This window comes from Giraffa tippelskirchi, chromosome 3 (genome assembly GCF_054371585.1).
Source record: "Giraffa tippelskirchi isolate mGirTip1 chromosome 3, T2T-mGirTip1v1.2.pri, whole genome shotgun sequence".
In the NCBI taxonomy this organism is placed as follows: domain Eukaryota; kingdom Metazoa; phylum Chordata; class Mammalia; order Artiodactyla; family Giraffidae; genus Giraffa; species Giraffa tippelskirchi.
This window is the reverse complement of record NC_137277.1, coordinates 134,922,504-134,932,610: the sequence shown is the minus strand read 5'-3', so window position 1 is coordinate 134,932,610 and position 10,107 is coordinate 134,922,504.

Sequence of the window (10,107 nt, the reverse complement as noted above, 5' to 3'; positions counted from 1 at the left end):
GAGGATGAGATGGTTGGATGGCATCACAGACTCAATGGTCATGAGTTTGAGCAAGCTCCGGGAGTTGGTATGGACAGAGAGGCCTGGCATGCTGTAGTCCATGGTGTTGCAAAGAGTCGGACACAACTGAGTGACTGAACTGAACTGACCGATTCATAGTTATTTCTATTGCATTTTTGCAAATAGCTTATGAAAGAGTTCTCACTTATGTTGTCTCTTTAGCTGCATTGAGATATGAGAAATCACTACTCTATTCCATGAGTCTTGGGTTCAAAAGCATACATAGAAAATAAGCCAGAAGCAGTCTGAGCCATGGACCTATATTGTATTCACAATGGTCCAGCATTCTGCCTTCCGCATTTTCTCTATCACATCCTATTCTTGAATCATACTCTTGTAAGAAGCGTGTATTCCTGAACAGTTCCGTTGTCTAAAAAGGCTGTCTTACAGGTGAGTCTGAAACCCTTCACAGATAAACCTGGTTGGATGATCTTTGTTGTCTCCAGTATAATGATTTTGCAGGATGGTTTCCAAGTTGGGACTGTCTCCTTAGGGCTCCCTACCTAGTGTCTATACAATGTAAAAGATCATATTCTTTTATTATGTGTCATAGTAGAATGTGAAGTAGAGAAGAAGTTGACTATGAATAAAATATTAATAATCATTAGCACACTATGACTTGCATTCATTAAGCATCTTTCATTAGATGTCCAGGTGCCAGACTCTCACTCTCAGGTTCAATCTCTATCTCTCTCTAGATCTATATATCTATTTCTCACAAACATAGATACAGATACCTGCCTCACAAATGAAAGATTCAAAATTGTATATCCCTATACACACACACACACATACACACACACACATACACACATATATACATATAATTTTTGAGACAGGTATTATATCTCTTCCATGCAGAAAACAGAAATACTAAGGAAGGTAAAGATACCTTATTTTCTTTTCTTGCCCACAAGATGTCTTATGGACAGGTATATTAATGTAATAATATAAATTAATGAATATCATGGAAAATATTATGCCTTTGTGTTGTGAACTCCTTTAAAAACAATGCTCTTAAACAAAAGAGGACTCTAGCTGATTAATAAGGCCATGATCCTATCCTACCAGAAATTGTCACTGTTATCATTAATCATCATTAGTCTAGTATATTTTTGGACTGAAGTTGTTTATTTAATAGTTGAAACAAATCAAAGGAATATTTTATGATACATTAAAATTATATGAAATTTGAAATTCAATATCCAGAAATAAAGTTTCTTTGGGATATAGTCATATTCATTGATCTACATACTATCTACAGGTTATATGCAATAATGACACAGTTGATTAGTTGTAACAAAGATGATCAGGCCAGCAAAGCTAAAAATATTTACCATCTTCTCCTTGACACTAAAAGTTTGCTAATCCCTAGAACTAAAATGCTGACTTTCAAAAACACCAGCTAGTAGACCATGGAAATTGGTGAAGAATGCCATATTCAAACCAGGTCACATGGGTAAGTAAATGTGGAGTAGCTATCTTTATCTTTTTGTACAGATTATTTTTTAAGTAGACATTACCATAAGATAGATAATGCCTCAGCAATCTTTAATAATAGGGACAATGTTTCTGTTCACCGAGAATTAATTAATGTATATGTTTAGAAATCACTAAGCAAACTGTAATTAATGAACAAAGTGATGAAATATTTATAAGAAGCAGACAGAAAACAATAAACAAAGTAAGTGCATTACAAAGTGAATATATTGCACTAAATATTTTTTTAACTCTTATCAAGATATATATTTAATTTTATAGTTTGTATGCTGGCTTCTTAATTTCATTTAATTGAATAATTTGCTATTCACAGAGGATGACATCTTTCATTTGCTGAGTAAAACCTTTATGCAGAATTAACAAATTGGTGAGCAATTTATATTCAGTATTTTATTGAGTGGTATTATACATTAAAAATGAAGACAGATATTCACAGAGTTTGATTTATATTTACAATTCTTTATACAGTATTCCCATAAGATAACTATTTAACATTTAAACATATACAAAATGTACCTGAAAATTAAAGCACTTTTGTTTAAGGAACCACACAATGATATAAATATTCAATTATTATTTCTCTAAAATGACAAGGTTGAATCTGCTTACAATTTTAACTCTGGGTGTTTGTTTTTTGTTTATTTTTTGTTTATTTTTTTGATCTCAGGAATATATTATTTAAATAAATTACCTGATGATATTTATGAAGAATTACAAAAATTAGATGAATAATAGAGCAACTCAAAAAAAGATACTACTGGCCTTCCTTGGTAGTCCAGTGGTTAAGAATTCTCGTGCCAATGCAAGGGGTTGGCACATGGGTTCAGTCACTGGTCTGGGAATATTCTACATGCCAGGAGGCACCTAAAAAGTGAAAGTGAAGGTTGCTCAGTCATTTCCGACTCTTTGCGACCCAATGGACTACACAGTCCATGGAATTCTCCAGGCCAGAATACTGGAGTGGGTCTGGAATGACTCTACATGCCACAAGGTACCTAAATCATGTGCCAAAACTGCTAGCCACCACATCTTAGAGCCCATGCTCCACAAGAGAAATCCCTGCTTGCCACAACTAAAGAAAGTTCATGTGCAGCAACAAAGACCTAGAACAGCCAAATAAATAGTATGCAAACCTCTTTTAAAAACAAAGATAGTACTATTTTTCCCCCAAATTAGCTTATGACTTCAAAGTAAGAAGGTGAAATTTCAATTATTTTTTTAAACCTGGCCTACAAGCATTTAATTAAATAATTTAATTAAATAATAACTTCCCAGATGAAAGTTAATGCTACTATGAAATTATCAAGAAATTAAGGAAAAGAGGAAGAAAGAGAACATGGAGTTGCCATTGAAGAGACTGTGGATACAAGCTCTGTGCAGTCCCCCCACCAGAGGAGAGTCAGGATGGAGCAGCGGTGAGGAACTTAAGTGTTCAGGTAATCTGCAAGAAGCTGCCTTCTGTTTAAAGCAGTATTTTTATACAATTTTTTTTCCATTGTGGTAGCATGTATTACAAAAATTGACCACCTTAACCAATTTTAACAGCACAGTTCAGTGACATTAAGTACATTTACACTGTTGTACAGCCATCATCACTATGCCTCCAGAAATATTTCCTCTTCCAAGACTGAAACTTTGTACCTGTTAAATGCTAACTTCCCAACGTGTTCTCCCCACAACCTGTTGCAATCACCTTTCCACTTTCTGTCTCTATGTATTTGATTACTGTTTGCATCTTATATAAGGAGAATCATACAATATGTCCTTTTTTGACTGGATTATTTTACTGGGCATAATGTTCTCTAGGTTCATTCAAGTTGCAGCATCCAGGAAAAATGTAGGTATAAATTAAATGTCAGATGTTCTTGAAGAAATAATTCAAGAGAATATGAGGCTAAAATAGAGATATTCTGGCCATACCATTTTTAAAAATGAGAATGAAGTGAAAGGTAACAAATTTCTTGCAGCTCACAGGCTCAGTAGTTATGACATGTGGCCTTAGCTGCCTTGTAGCATGTGGGATCATAGTTCCCCAGCCTAGGATTCAACCCACATCCCCTGCACTGGGAGGCAGATTCTTAATGAGTGAACCACCAAGGAAGTCCCTCAAAGAAGCTTGATGAATTATATGCTGTAAGTTTATGAATAAGTAGCCTTTGTTAATTTTGCCTCAGATGTAGTTTGGCCTTTGAGTTCTTCATCCTGAAGATATTGAGCTTCATTATTAAATGGAAGTAAACAACAGTGTCATAATATCTATGCTGTCATTTTTTCCTCAAATACATCTTTCCTATAACTTCTGGTTGAAGTCTGAAATATCACAGACAGAATATTTCTTTCTATAGTTAAAGAGTAAAGTATAGAGAGTCTGCAGGTGCAGGAATCTGATCTGAGTGAAGTAAGGTAAATTTTAAGAAGTGTTTCCCCAAAATTAAATACAATAAAAGCAAGCCCTGATTTTTAGTGTTTGCATGTGGCTGGTTTCAAGCTATAGATGCGGAGTTGGAAAGAAAGGTACTTAATGCACTCTGGGAGCGCAGTGGCTGACTGTCTCTTCTTGAGCATCTTCTAGGTGAAGCTTTTTACTGCACCCTTGGAAACTTAGCCTTATTACTTTTACAACATGAGGAAAGTGAGAAATCTTTAAGGTGCTGTTTAATATCATACAGCAAACAAGTGGCATATGGTATTAGTGTCAGCTCACTGGAAGGACTGATGCTGAAGCTGAAGTGCCAATACTTTGGCCACTTGATGCAAAGAGCTGACTCATTAGAAAAGTCCCTGATGCTGAAAAAGATTGAAGGCAGGAGGAGAAGGGGACAACAGAGGAGATGAGATGGTTGGATGGCATCACCAACTCAGTGGATATGAATTTGAGCAAGCTCCGGGAGATGGTGAAGGACAAGGAAGCCTGGCATGCTGCAGTCCATGGGGTCACAAAGAGTCAGACACGACTAAGCGACTGAACAACAACAACAGTGTACATTATGTGAAATACCAGGCTGGATGAATCACAAGATGGAACCAAGATTGAAGGGAGAAATATCAACAACCTCAGATATGTAGATGATACCACTCTAATGGCAGAAAGTGAAGAGGAACCAAAAAGCCTCCTGATGAGGGTGAAAGAAGACAGTGGAAAAGCTGGCTTGAAACTCACCACTCATAAAACTTAAGATCATGGCATCTGGTCCCATCACTTCATAACATATAGAAGGTGGAAAAGTGGAAGCAGTGATAGATTTTATTTTCTTGAATTCCAAAATAACTCAGGATGGTGACTGCAGCCATGAAATTAAAAGACACTTGATCCTTGGAAGAAAAGCTATGGCAAACCTAGACAGCATATTAAAAAGCAGAAAAATTGTACATAGTCAAAGCTATTGTTTTTCCATTTGTCTTATATGGATGCGAGTGTTGGAGCATAAAGTAGCCTGAGTGCAGAAGAATTGATGCTTTTAAATTGTGGTAGTGAAAAACATTCTTGAGAGTCCCTCAGACTTCAAGGATATCAAACTAGTAAATCCTAAAGGAAATTATACTGAATATTCACTGGAAGAACTGCTGCTGAAGCTGAAGTTTCAATACTTTGGCCACCAGATGTGAAGAGTCAACTCATTGGAAAAGATCCTGATGCTGGGAAAGATTGAAGGCAAAAGGAGAAGTGGGCAGCAGAGGATGAGATGGTTAGATAGCATCACTGACTCAATGGATATGAATTTGAGTAACTCCGGGAGATTGTGGAGGACAGAGGGGCCCAGGATGCTGCAGTTCATGGGTTTGCAAAGAGTCGAACATGTCATAGCAACTGAACAGCAACAGACCTATCCTAATATATACTTCACACAGGTGAGAATGGTCATCATGGAAAAAGTCTACAAACAATAAAACCTGGAGGAGGCATGGAGAAAAGGAAACCCTCCTACACTATTGGTGAGAATGTAAGTTGGTGCACCCACCATGAAGAACAGTACGGATGTTACTTAAATGCTAAAAATAGAGCTATCATATGATCCAGCAACCCCATTTCTGGACATATGTCTGTACAAAGCTATAATATGAAAGATATATGCACCCCCTATGTGCATAGCAACACTATTTACAATAGCCAAGACTTGGAAGCAACCTAACGTCCATTAAAAGATGAATGAACAAAGATGGATATATGTATTTATACATACATACATACATACATATATACACAATGGAATATTACTCAGCCATAAAAAACAGGGGCTTCCCAGGTTAAAGAATCTGCCTGCCAATGCAGGAAATGCAAGAGATGTGAGTTCGATCCCTGGGTTGAGAAGATCCTCTGGAGTAGGAAGTGGAATTCCTGCCTGGAAAATTCCATGGACAGAGGAGCCTGGTGGGCTACAGTCCATGGAGCTGCAATGAGTTGGAGCACAAAAAAAGAGAATGAAATAATGCCATTTGCTGTGACACAGATGGACCTAGAGATTATTGTACTAAGTGAAGTAATCCAGACAGAGAAAGAAAAATATCATATGATATCGCTTCTATGTGGAATCTAAAAAAACTTATATACCTGAATTTATTTACAAAACAGAAATAGACTCACAGACAGAGAAGAGACTTACGGTTACCAAAGAGGAAAGGCATGGTACAGGGGATAAATCAAGAGTTGGAGATTAAAATATATACACTACTATATATAAAATAAATAGACAACAAACACCAATTGTATAGTCTAAAGACAAACTCTATATAGACTATAGAGTATATAGTTTGTATTACACTCAATATCTTGTAATAACCTATAATGGGAGAAAATGTAAAAAAAGAACATATATACATGTATATATGTATATACATATATCTTAATCAAAGTTGCTGGATACCTGAAACTAACATGACATTGCAAGTTAACTATTTTTCAATAAAATTAAAAAAATAGCACTCAACCTTTTGTGAGACAGAGGATAGTCTCTCTGCCAAATAAGCAATCAATCAAAACTCCAGAAATATTGGAACTTTTTATACGCAAACATTCTCTGTTGGGTTTTTTACCTTCAGCACAGATGATCAACTCATCCCCAACTCTATTCTCAGGTGTGAAAAATTGTCCATGGTTATTTCTGTCTAAATGCAAGCCTTCTTTGCTTGTGACCCAGTCTGCTTGGTTCTGATGGTTTGAAAAGGAAGGTGTGCTTCATTCCTGCTGTTTCTTAATTGGAGCCATCTGTTCTTTGTCTCCGTTAAGAAGCTGCAATGTGAGGCCTATATCTGATGTGGGCTTCTGGGCCTGTAAACTTTGGAACAGAAAGCAGTCTTCTGAGCGAAGGCAGAGTGCTCAGTCTGTAACGATATTATTTGAAAGATCCCTCATTTGGAAGAAAAGTGTCTCAGAGTAACTACTGTTTCGATAAGAACTTACTTATCTTTGTAGAAAATAGGGCTAAGAATTTTTACTTGGAATTTACTTGGGAAAGGTATGATTGTTAGAAGACTGGAGGGAATTCATATTGAGACTCATTTATATACTAGTTATTTGACTTTTGGTGTCTCACAAAAACTCAGAGAAAAACATTATTGATTCCATTTGACACATGATGAAACTGCAATGAGATGGAGATGGGTTGAGTCCCTGAAGTCCAGAGCTAGCCTATGGCAGAGCTGAGACACTGAATAATGTCTCTGTGGAATAAAAGGTCTTTATGTTTCTAGATACTACAGGAGGAGTTGGCAAATCATGAACCAACCCGAACTGGTCACTGATATTTGCCCAAAGATTAAGAATACTTCTTGGGCTTTCCAGGTGGCTCAGTTGATAAAGAAAAACCTCCAATGCAGGAGACGCAGGTTTGATCCCTGGGTTGGGAAGATCACCTTGAGGAAGGCATGGCAACCTACTTCAGTATTCTTGTTTGGAGAATCCCAAGGATAGAGGTGCCTGCCAGGTTACAGTTCTTGGGGTTGCAAAGATTGAAACAAGCATGCACACATTCAAGAATGTTTCTTACATGTTTTTAAAAGCTGTAAAAAAGTTATAAGAAACAGCATTTTGTGGAACATGAAAATTATTTGAAAGTCAAAGCTTGGAGTCCCTGAAGAAGGCTTTATGAGTGCCGTCATGATCACTCATTAATGTACTGTCCACGACTATCTTCATGCTACAACAGCAGTGCTGAGAAGCTGCATTAGCAACTATATGGCTTTCAAAGATAAAGCTATTTAGTATCTTGCCTTTTAGAGGGAAAAAAAGTTTGCAGGCCCCCTCACTAAACCAGTGGTTTTCAAACTTGAGTGTGCACCAGAGCTAGCTGGGTGACTTGCTCAACACAGATGCTGAGTCTCACCCCCAGAGGGTATAATTTGGCAGGAATGGGTGTGTCTTGAGCATCCTACTTCTAATACGTTGCTGTGTGATGTATGCCCATGTAACTGATCTTGGAGTCACCTTTTGAGACCCAGAAAACAAATCTGGAAGAACAAATTTGGAAGAACAAATCTGACCCCATATTAGATCTGTTCCTTTTACTTTAAACTTTGTGCCCTGTTGACTGTGCTTAATTATGCTAGCTTTGCACCTTTTGTAAAAGAATGTTGTCTAAAGCCTGAAATATACAAGATAACACATTCTCAAGGTTCTGACCTTTAAACATTCATTCATATAGAGATAAAAATTTGCAGAACAGAGAATAATATTTGTCTTCAGTTCAGTCGCTTAGTTGTGTCTGACTTTTTGAGATCCCAGGAACAGCAGAACGCCATGCTTCTCTGTCCATCACCAACTCCCGGAGTTTACTCAAACTCATGTCCATTGAGTCAGCGATACCATCCAACCATCTCATCCTCTGTCATCCCCTTCTCCTCCTGCCTTCAGTCTTTCCAAGCATTGGGGTCTTCTCAAATGAGTCAGCTCTTCGCATCAGGTGGCCAAAGTATTGGAGTTTCAGCTTCAACATCAGTCCTTCCATTGAATCTTCAGGACTGATTTTCTTTAGGATGGACTGGTTGGATTTCTTTGCAGTCCAAGGGACCCTCAAGAGTCTTCTCCAACACCACAGTTCAAAAGCATCAATTCTTCAGTACTCAGCTTTCTTTATGGTCCAATTCTTACATCCATACATGACTACTGGAAAAACTATAGCCTTGACTAGACGGACCTTTGTTGGTAGAATAATGTCTCTGCTTTTTAGCATACTGTCTAGGTTGGTCATAACTTTTCTTCCAAGGAGGAGGAGTCTTTTTATTTCATGGGTGCAGTCACCATCTGCAGTGATTCTGGAGCCCCCAAAAATAAAGTCAGCCACTGTTTCCACTGTTTCTCCATCTGTTTGCCATGAAGTGATGGGATCAGATGATATGATCTTTGTTTTCTGAATGTTGAGCTTTAAGCCAACTTTTTCACTTTCCTCTTTCACTTTCATCAAGAGGCTCTTTAGTTCTTCTTCACTTTCTTCCATAAAGGTGGTGCCATCTGCATATCTGAGGTTATTGATACTTCTCCCAGCAATCTTGATTCCAGCCTGTGCTTCATCCAGCTCAGCATTCCTCATGATGTACTCTGCATATAAGTTAAATAAGCAGGGTGACAATATACAGCCTTGATGTACTCCTTTTCCTATTTGGAACCAGTTTGTTGTTCCATGTCCAGTTCTGACTGTTGCTCCCTGAACTGCATACAGCTTTCTCAAGAGGCAGGTCAGGTGGACCTGAACTCTTCCAGAATTCTCCAAAGTTTATTGTGATCCACACAGTCAAAGGCTTTGGCATGGTCAATAAAGCAGAAACAGATGTTTTTCTGGAACTCTCTTGCTTTTTGTATGATCCAGCAGATGTTGGCAATTTGATCTCTGGTTCCTCTGCCTTTTCTAAAACCAGCTTGAACATCTGGAAATTCACAGTTCACGTATTGTTGAAGCCTGGCTTGGAGATTTTTGACCTTTACTTTACTAACATGTGAGATGAGTGCAATTGTGTGGTAGTTTGAAAATTCTTTGGCATTGCCGTTCTTAGGGATTGGAATGAAAACTGACCTTTTCTTGTCCTGTGGCCACTGCTGAGTTTTCCAAATTCACTGGCGTATCGGGTGCAGCACTTTCACAGCATCATCTTTGAGGATTTGAAATAGCTCAACTGGAATTCCATCACCTCCACTAGCTTAGTTCGTAGTGATGCTTTCTAAGGCCCCCTTGACTTCACATTCCAGGACGTCTGGCTCTAGGTGACAGATCACACTATCGTGATTTTCTGGCTTGTGAAGATCTTTTTTGTACAGTTCTTCTGTGTATTCTTGCCACCTCTTCTTATTTGTCTTATTTGTCTCATTAGAGGTTTATAGAAATATTATGGCCTGTGTAAATGGCAGCAAGAACAATTCCAAAATCACGAAGTTTGCAACAAGCAACCATGTCCCTCCCTCACCTGCCTTTAAAAGAGCTCTGCTAAAAACTTTCTAGGAGTTCAGGGATTAGGGGTATAGGAGCCACCTAATAATCTCCTTGCAGGGTCCTGCAACACACCTTTTTCTGTTCCAAACTTGGACGTTTCAACATTGTTTGGCCTCACTGCATGGTGGGC